Source organism: Prionailurus viverrinus, chromosome D1 (assembly GCF_022837055.1).
Source record: "Prionailurus viverrinus isolate Anna chromosome D1, UM_Priviv_1.0, whole genome shotgun sequence".
NCBI classification, from domain to species: domain Eukaryota; kingdom Metazoa; phylum Chordata; class Mammalia; order Carnivora; family Felidae; genus Prionailurus; species Prionailurus viverrinus.
This window is the reverse complement of record NC_062570.1, coordinates 81,899,649-81,909,410: the sequence shown is the minus strand read 5'-3', so window position 1 is coordinate 81,909,410 and position 9,762 is coordinate 81,899,649.

Here is a 9,762-nt window from a genome sequence, read left to right as displayed (position 1 = left end):
CAGTACAAATATTAGTGTTTTTTTTTTCTTTTCTTTGTAGTAGTTGCTGACTATTAAAACCACTGAATCTCTGGACAAGTAAATTTTTTGTGGATACATGAGCTTGAAAATCCAACTCTTGTGTCATTCTAGAAGACAGTTTCCCATCCAAACTGCATGCTCCCCCAAGTGAACTAAAAGAGGTTATCTCCTTTAACTGGTCAGCTGTTAATATTTATGAAGCTGTTTGTGCTCTGCAATTGCTCTGCCCTGGAAATCACATTTACAAGAGCTATCACCAGCTCACTTTTATATCTGACCAGCTGTCCAGAGGAAAAATGTTAACTAGTTTACAGTTTATACTTTCTCAGAAGTTTTATGGCGAAAACACATTTTCCAATAAGTACATTCCTCTCTTTCTCTGCGTTTCAAGCATAGCACTTTAGATGCGATCAGTGGCTTGGCCCTGGAAACACAGTCTGCTAACTCCTGGCCGGTGAAGTCAGTGTACTCAGCAGCGGCAGGCTGGTGGAGCCGTCCTAAGTGCGGACTCCTCTCGCTCAAAAGGCAGGGTCACTTCTTCCTTCTGTGTCTCCCGTGCAAGGGGGTCTGATGTGCTGGGAAAGTTACAGAGACAAGTGAAAGGAGGCAAAGTGGGAGAAACATTTTATCTTCTGAGTAATTAAAACCCAGCTAATCAGAAGCTTCGATTAATTAGAACCCCCTTCCATTGCAGTGGGAAGAGATAAACCCTTACAAGACATAGTTGTTGTAAACCATTTAAAAAAGGAAACCTTTCTGGGATGCTTGGGTGGCTCAGTTGGTTAAACGTGGGACTCTTGGCTTCGGCTCGGGTCAGGATCTCAAAGTTCTTGGGTTTGAGCCCCACTTCAGGCTCTACGGTGACAGGTCCTCTGTCTCCCTCTCTCTGTCCCTCCCCTTTTCACGCTCTCTCTCCCTCATAAATAAATAAATATTTAAAAAAGAAAAAGAAAGAAAACCTTCTGTGTCCTAGGTTTCATTAGTGTAAGAATTTAAAATCAAAGATGATCTTTATTCATCTTGTATCCTCCATACCTAATACAGTGCCTAAAGTATATCTGCACTTAATATATTTGTTTTCAAATTCATTAAAATAATTTTTTTTAACATTTACTCACCTTTGAGAGACAGAGCGTGAGCAGGGGAGGTGCAGAGAGAGAAGGTGATGTAGAATCCGAAGAAGGCTCCAGGCTCTGAGCTGTCAGCACAGAGCCTGACATGGGCTGGAACCCATGAACCATGAGATTATGACCTGAGCCAAAGTCAGATGCTTAAACGACTCAGCCATACAGGTGCCCCTTTCAAATTCATTTTTACTTTCATCAAATAAACATATGCTCATAGGTTTTGTTTTGTTTTTTAAACAGTATACTTTCAAGATTTGTAATGAAAAACAGCCTCGGCTTTCTTCCATTACATCCTGGTTCCATTATCTAGCAACTTTGATATTTTTACTATTTTTTTCTGACATTTTTCTTCTTGTGTCTAAATAATACATTACTGCTGACTTTTCTGGATTTATCAGTTTTAAAAATTATTTATTCACTGGGTGTCAACTTTGGAAACGATCTGTTGACCCATTATGGTAGATGGGGATCCAGTTGTGTGTTACTTCCTTTCCCCCTGACTTTTCTATCCTTCCTCTCCCTTTGAGCATAGTTTATGTGACAGTTCTGTTAAGTACACATTTACGTTACTTTGTCTATGTAAGTATTATTTGCTGCTGAGCCAAGTGGTTATTCTTCGATTATATTTTCTTTCTTGTATGGTTTGTTTTCTTTCTCAGGTTAACTGCCTGCTTTTATGTTTATTTCCTTCCGTTTGCTAAAAGTGTCTCAAATTTTTCAATAATTCCTTCTAAACACAATACCTACATGCTGTCAATACTATTTTTTCACATGTGCTGATATATTGTCATATGTATCAAATAATCTCTTAGTTCCATTTTGATATTCCCTTTGGAGACCTCTTGCTCTATTTTTGTTCAAATCTTGATGGGCTGTTCTGTACAACTGCTTAACAGCTGTCATCTGTCTGTAGTAAGAAGCCTCTGAGTGGCCCCTAGGGATCCCATGTCTTGGTATTCTTGTTGTTGTGTAATTTTGTCTACTTGAGTGTGGGCGGGAACTATTATTCACTTCTGATAAACTTATGTGCTAAGTGTTTGAGAAATACTGGAAGAAGAGAAGGGGAAGAACAAGGAAAAAACCTTTTATAATTCAGATAAAAGACAGTGTTGATTTGAACTAAAGAATGGCATTGGATATAAAATAAATGGCAGGATCAGAGACCTCTTAGAATAGATGGAAAACCATCCTGTGTGATCAGTCTATTATCTGTTTAATATACATTAAGTATCCGTTAATGTAATCTACTTAGATTGTTAACTTCTCAAGGGCAGAGAGGAGTCCTCATGTAAGTTGCTTATCTGAAGTGTTCAAATTAGAGCTGCGCATAAAGTGGGTGTCTGTGGCACGTGTTGTCTTGCATGTCCCCCAATGGCCCTGTCCACTCCTCACCTCCTTGCCCCCCACCCTCACAGTCCTGCTAGATGACTGGACTCATTAAAACTCAATCATTTTCATGTTAACCTTAAATGGGGGACATTGAGTCTATGGCATTTCTCTCTGGTTATTTGGACTATTGGGAAACAGAATATATGTATGGGAGTAGGATTCATAGGGCAGGGAAGAACAAAAGTGGCTGGCTGGTGAAATGGTTCCTCTGGCAGCCACCCAGTATACTTCTCTGCTTCTTCAACAGTGACCATCCATTCTTCCTGCTGGAAAGAAACAATCTGTTTTAAGCCAGAAATATCATGAGAAGGAGACCAAGTTTCCACAAGTGAAAATTATATTAATTATATAACATCTAAGCAGTTCGTGGGAATCTGAAAAAGTATTCCTTTTACAACCTCTTGCAGGGATCTATATTCACTGCAGTTGGACACATGGATTGGACCCAGCATAGATTTCCTTTTCCACTCAGAGATGCAATGTATATATTCATCCTAATTAATCAAAAATATTTTGGACAGATGCTCAAGATACCCACACGGACATTAGACAAAGAGGGAACAGAATAGCATTGTACTCTGTAGCATTATCAGTATTATATACTTCATTCCAACATCCCTAGAACATTTATGGTCTAATTTCCTATTGAGTAAATGTGTGAAGAAAACATATATGGTTTTAGAATGGATCATTAAAAATAGGAGGCACCAAGGCACCTGGTTGTCTCAGTAGGTAGAGTGTGTGACTCTTCATCTCGGGGTTGTAAATTTGAGCCCCATGTTGGGTGTAGCGATTAATTAAAAAAAATCTTTAAAAAAAATAGGAGAAACCATTTCTTCCTTCCCTCCCTTCTTTCTTCCTCCCTTTGTTTCTTCTCATGTCCGCTTCCTGCCACCTCTCTTTCTTCATCAATTAGTTGAGTAACTGTTACGTTCGGTCCACTAAGTAAGGCAAAATTAAGAAGAGAAAGCCTAGTATATTACCTTAAGATCTGGGAATAATTCCTCCCATTAATCAGGCCCTGGAGACCAAATTTTAAAGCAGCCTCTCCAACAATAAAACAGTTTTGCAATGGGGATCTGCAGGTTGGTGACTTCTACACCCAGCCTATTAAGTTCTTTGTTCATGCCCTCATTTTATGGTTTACTATCTGCTTCCCCTTCACTCTAGTGGACTGTGACCACCTGGTGGGGCAAGAGACTAATTTTCATTTGGGTTTCTCTTCCTTGTCTTCTGTACCTCATCTCCCCCCCCCACTCCCACCCCCACCTTCCTGGACTGTAGGAGCATACACTGAATAACATGTGTGAAAGCAATCTGAACTTCTTGGAAGTCAAGAGTGACAGATTCAAGGCAGGGCATTGTGATTTTCTTCCTGAAATCTGCTGTTTAAAATATTGACTTCAATAAAAGTACTTGATGTTAAAAGAATTAGCCTATTCCATTTATGATGATCTTTTAATTGCAAGAATCTAAAGGCATATAAAACATTGGTTCAAATGACCATTAAGAATGGGATCAGATGGTTTCTTAATTAAAGTAGTCGCCTCACTTTATTAGTTAGGAGAGGCTAGGCTTATGCTGTGGTAACAAACAACCCTGACATCTTGGTGGTTTAACACCTCAAGTTATTTCCCACTAATGCAAAATCCACTGGAAGTCCAGGCAATTCTCCAGGGCAGCTGCCAGGACAGGGATTCAGCGGTCCATACCACTTCAGTCTGGGACTCCACCATCTCAAATGAGCCTTTCTCCATGATTGCTGGGACAGAGGAAAACCAGATTGGAGAATCATGCAGAGTACTTCACTGACTCAGCTTGGGAGTGCCATATATCTTTCCCACTCATTTTTTTCTGTTCTTAAGTAGGCAGATGTCCCTCATTCTCCCTGAAGTACTAGGAAGTGAAGCTTCCCTTATATACCCAGAAGGAAACAGGAGCTAGTTATTGAGAGCATTAATAATGTTTACCATACTACCATACTTACTAATACTCCTGGAGCTAGCTCCCAATTCCATGGATGATAAAGCATAACAGTAATAAAGTTGAAAGGCAATCCAGTGCTAACAACTCATTCTTAGAGATAGGGAAACCAAGAATTTGTGCCCAAGGTCATGAGGTCACTAATTATGAGTCAGGAGTAGAACCCAGAGCTCTTGATGCTCAGTTCAGAATTCCTAGTCTCGTGACAGTTCCCAAGTGCTTTCCTTGGGAGGTTAATAGGTAACTCACATACATGAAAGTGATCCTGTGATCAAATTAATCCACAAAGACAGGTTAAACACTAGGATAAATAAGACTAAATAGGTTTATTTGCAGGAGAACTCCTCAAAGCCCTTAACATAATAAAATACATTGTGAATCTTCATGTACTAGAGTATCCAGTAATTATTGACCATTTTTGAACACAGGAAACATCCCCTTCCCTTTAATATATATTTTCTTCAGAGTACCTTATAAGTGAGGATCACACTATCATATTACCCTTGCAAAATTGTTATGCAGACAAAGTTAATCTTTGGAAGTTAACCTCATCGATATTGTTTAATAGATAGATATTTTTTCTCTTCACCCCTCTTAAGTACCCATTTCACTCATAAATCAAAATCATTCTGCTTTTAAGAGCTATATCCCACTGATACACACCACTAATCTTACATTCATACATTATCTCCACTCATATAACAAATAGGTAGTGAGCATAGACTTTGTGCCAGGTCTGATATTGATGGTAGATACTTAAAGATGAACAAAATGTGATCACTGTTTTTATACTGCAAATAGACTAAAATGGGAGACAAAACCCAAATAAACAATGTAACAAAATGTTCTAAGTGCTATTATAGACACAAGAATAACATTCTAGGGGCACACAAAATAGATGTGACCAATTTCTGCTCTTTCCAGTGAAGTGAAACTCCTAGGGGATTTTCTCAGGAACTATTATTCTTTTCAATCCTTTATTTGAACAAGTGGTTTCCTGGCTCTCAGTGCTGAGATTTTCCCGTACACTAGTGACACTGTATCTTACCCACTCTAGCCTACTGGGATAAGCAGACAATGTCTTGGAATCTTGGCTTAGTAGCTCATGTAGTGGCTCTCCCTCCCTACTCCAGTCATGTGCAGATTCAATAGCCTTCCTTGTATATTTTCATCCAAGTCCATAGCAATTTTGTTCAAGGCAGGGCCAATGACCCACTTAGAGAACTACTCCCACTATTAGAAAACTTCATGCCCTTGGAGAATTATCTTCTATCTTTAAACCAATTTCTGTCTAAGTGAAAGTTCTGAAGGAAACAAGAAACATTTAAATTGTTACAAATGGTCCACTGCCTTCCAAACATTCTTCTTGTAGAAATTTGCAACACAGAAGTGAGACCTTGTGGTTGTTACTGATCCTTACTTTTTTACATGTCCTTTTCTGAATGTTCATTGAGTTCCTACTAAGGTGCCAGAGGTGGTGATAGGCAGGCAAGGGACATTCAATTCAATCCCTATAGTGATCTTCTAAGTTAGGTACTCTTTCCCTCATTTATAGGTGCAGAAACTTGAGACAATGAGATTTTACATGTCTTGTCCAGAGATAATTATGCCAATAGGTAGATGAGCTGAAATTGAATCTGGGTTTATTGAATTCCAGATCTAAAAAGTGAAATTCCAACACATGCTGTGTTTCATCCTGAGACCTCACTGGTCTCTGAATGCAAGTATGCCAATCATTTAATCAACACTTGAATCCTCTTTCCTTATTACCTGCAGAGTCTTTTCCAATTATCTTTGGGAGTCCACAGGGATATATTACATATATTCTGCTCCACTGGTTCCTAAACCCATCATCATTAGAATTATCTAGGAAGATTTAAAAAAGTAGATTCTTGGGTCCTGCCTTTAGAGAATTTAGATTTTATGGGTCTAGGATAGTGTCCAGGAACCTGTATTTTTAACAAAGTGCCCTGACTAACCTGATGACTAGTCAGGTTTTAGAACACTGGGTATTTGTTTGTTTGTTTTGTTTTGTTTTTTTACATGCTATCATATACTGAAATTGGGGATTGAGGCCCAAATGGTGGGTAAAAGATCAGCAAAGCATCCTGTGATGCTTTTCAGAAAATTAAAGCTATTATCTCTCTCTCAGTGGTTCCTGGTACTATCTTCAGCAACACAGCCCAGGAATCAAAAAACTAGGCTTTGGTCTTTTCTCCTTCCTTATTGGCTAAAGAAGGATAAAGAACCATGATGACTATACCATCACAAGTTAGTTGGAATGTGAATACAACAGTCCATCTCACTCCTTGTCTAGCCTAATCATCTCTCTGGAAGGCTACTGCAATATCTTTCTAATTTGATAGCCTGCTTCTATCTACTCTTACCCCTTGGTCTAGCTTTTCCAGTTTTATAGAGGCTAAATCCATTGGAGAAATTATGCAAGGTGTTTTGGAGGCAGAGAGAAAGGAGAAACTCATCTTTGAGAGGCCTTATATCTAAGAAGAGACATTCCTCCATTGGGAAGTTCAGAAATGTTGATGAGGCTCAAGAACCAAGGATGAGACAAACCTGAGTAGATGGCTGGGAGATAGGACATGATAACAGAGATTTAAAGAATGTATCATAAGCTGTGTCAGTGATGAGGTATGTTGTGACCATGATATATTGGAGATTAAAATGCTTCATCTCCTATTTTGGAGGTACTATGTATATATCCAGGATTCTTGGGAAGGAGAGGGTTTCCCAAAATGATAGCTAACGAAGTGTACAGACTTGTAGGATATTAGTGCAGCATATTGACAATGGATATTGATAATGGGGAAATATTAAATGTAGAATTAATTGAATTTATAGAAAATAAAGTCACTGTTTCTTGCACACTTGAGTTTGTTGTCAAAACCATAGGAGAAAGAAGGCAATATTAATGAAGAGCATCCAGCTTAGCACACAGAGTCAGGTTGGTTGTTATCAGAGACATCCTGGGGAGATGACTCACATCATTCATATGCAATGTCCTTCTGGCTGTCAATATACCTGCAAAACATCCCATAATTTCGGACAAGGTGTTTTATTGACAAAATGCAGAGCTGATTAGATGCTACTTCTAATTTTAAATATTATGGGAAAGGCTTTATCTGATAATATTTTATTTAAGTGATATCCATGAATAATTATGACCTTGAACTTGAATATAATAAACTGGCCTACTACAATTGGTGAAAATATGTCTCATGCTTGTCATCTTCAGCAGGAGATTGTGACTTCCTTGAGTTTAAGTTTATTTATTTATTTTTGAGAGAGAGACAGAGAGAGTGAGCAGGGAGAGAGAGAGAGGGAGAGAGAGAATCCCAAGCAGGCTCTGCACTGTCAGCACAGAACCCGATGTGGGGCTTGAACTTACAAACCATGAGATCATGAACTGAGCCAAAACCAAGAGTCAGACGCTTAACCAACTGAGCCACCCAGGCACCCCACAAATTTGTAGTTTTAAATTTTAATGTAATTATTTTTGCATTGCACAGAATAGTGTCTGACACTTGCAGGTGATTAGTAAAATTGTAAAAGAAGAAGAGCAATACATATTAAAAGAGGAGAAAGTGCTGCAGGTGATCAAAAAGTATGATAGTGGAGAAAGAAAGGAAAGAGAAAGTGGAGAAGGCAAGAAGAATAAGAAGGGGAAGGAAGGTAAGGAAGAACTGTGAACATTTGACAGGGAGGAGGAAACAGGGAACAGGATGGAGTTGAACAGGGAAAATATCTCTCATTTTCCATCAGATCAGAATAGGTTGTGGCTCCCAGGAAGTTTCAACCAAATACCAGGGATCTTTCTGTCTCCCTCAGAAAGCATTAAGCTTCATATGAAGCAATTCCATAAAGCTTGGAGATCCACCAGTAGTCTTTCATGGACAAGTTTATAACCTGTAGTGGAGAGTACACAAGATTCAGGAGAACATTCTTACTTTTTATCTGATTGATTTAATATTGACAAGGTCATGTTGTGTCCAGGGAGAAACAGGGCTTAAGCTCTCACACTCCTCAAGAGCTGCATAGCTGAGCTTTAGGTGTTCCAATTGGACAGGTCTTCCAACTGGTATCCCTATTACCATTGATGTTGATTAGAAAATATTAGACTTTGGATGGGTTTTCTCCTCCTAGAAATAGGGAAGGAAATCTTTCCTTATGCATACTTGGAAGATTGCCTTTCTGTAAACACATTATTGATTTTTCTTTTTCTCAATCATAAACCCAAACAATTATACCTTGTTTACCTTTCTCCTTTCATTTTCATCATCTATGCCATCGGGAAATCTCAATAAATTGTACAGCTAGAGTGACTGCCTCCATACTAATGTACATAAATGTAGCCAGGAATTGGCTAATGTGGCTTTGGCAAAATCACTATGGAAAGAAGAAGAGAAAGGAGATGTATTTACTGGAATAATGCAGTAAAACAGTCAGAAACTGCCTTTGGCCAGATGTGCCCAATAGTCTCTTGAAAATGAAATGCACACCACTTTATAGTTTCAGCGTGTCTGTGCATTGTTTCCTTAGAAAGGCGTGGCATTCCCTTTAGAATATAGGCACCTTTATGATAACCACTCTTCTGTATAAGTAAATTTTTCTCATAATTGAAATTATTTATTTCAAGTCAAAAACTGAAAAATGTTAACAAATATTGGTATACAAAATATATATTCTCTACTCCTTTGCCTTCTTGAACAGGGAGTACTAAATTTGTAACAATTTTTCTGATAAACCAGGATCATTCTCATGGACCTCCATTATTGAATTTGATGGTGCTAAAAGTAGGTGTTGCATTGCAGTTTTCTCTCTTCTTCTTCTTCTTCTTCTCCTTCATCCTCTTCTTCTTTTTCTTCTTTGTTAAACAATAAACAGTGATTTTTCAAATCTCTCTGGTTTTCAATCTCTCTCTTCCTTTCTCTCTCTCTCTCTCTTTCTTGGATTCTCCTACCCTTAGGTTCATTCTATAAGCCTGTCAAACCATATGGTTTTGGTACCTGAGCTTTGTAATGGCTATTTCATGAAGTCAGGAGAAATTTTTTTGCTTAATTTAAAGGCATATTTGGAGGATTGATTTTGCTAGAGATATGAATTGAGGAAAATGGAACACTGCTTTATCTAAACTCATACATTACTTCTTAACCACTTCAAGAAACTCTCTGAGCAGTCATATATCACTTTCCATCAGACAGTGTTTTTATAGTTTAAATGCTGACTG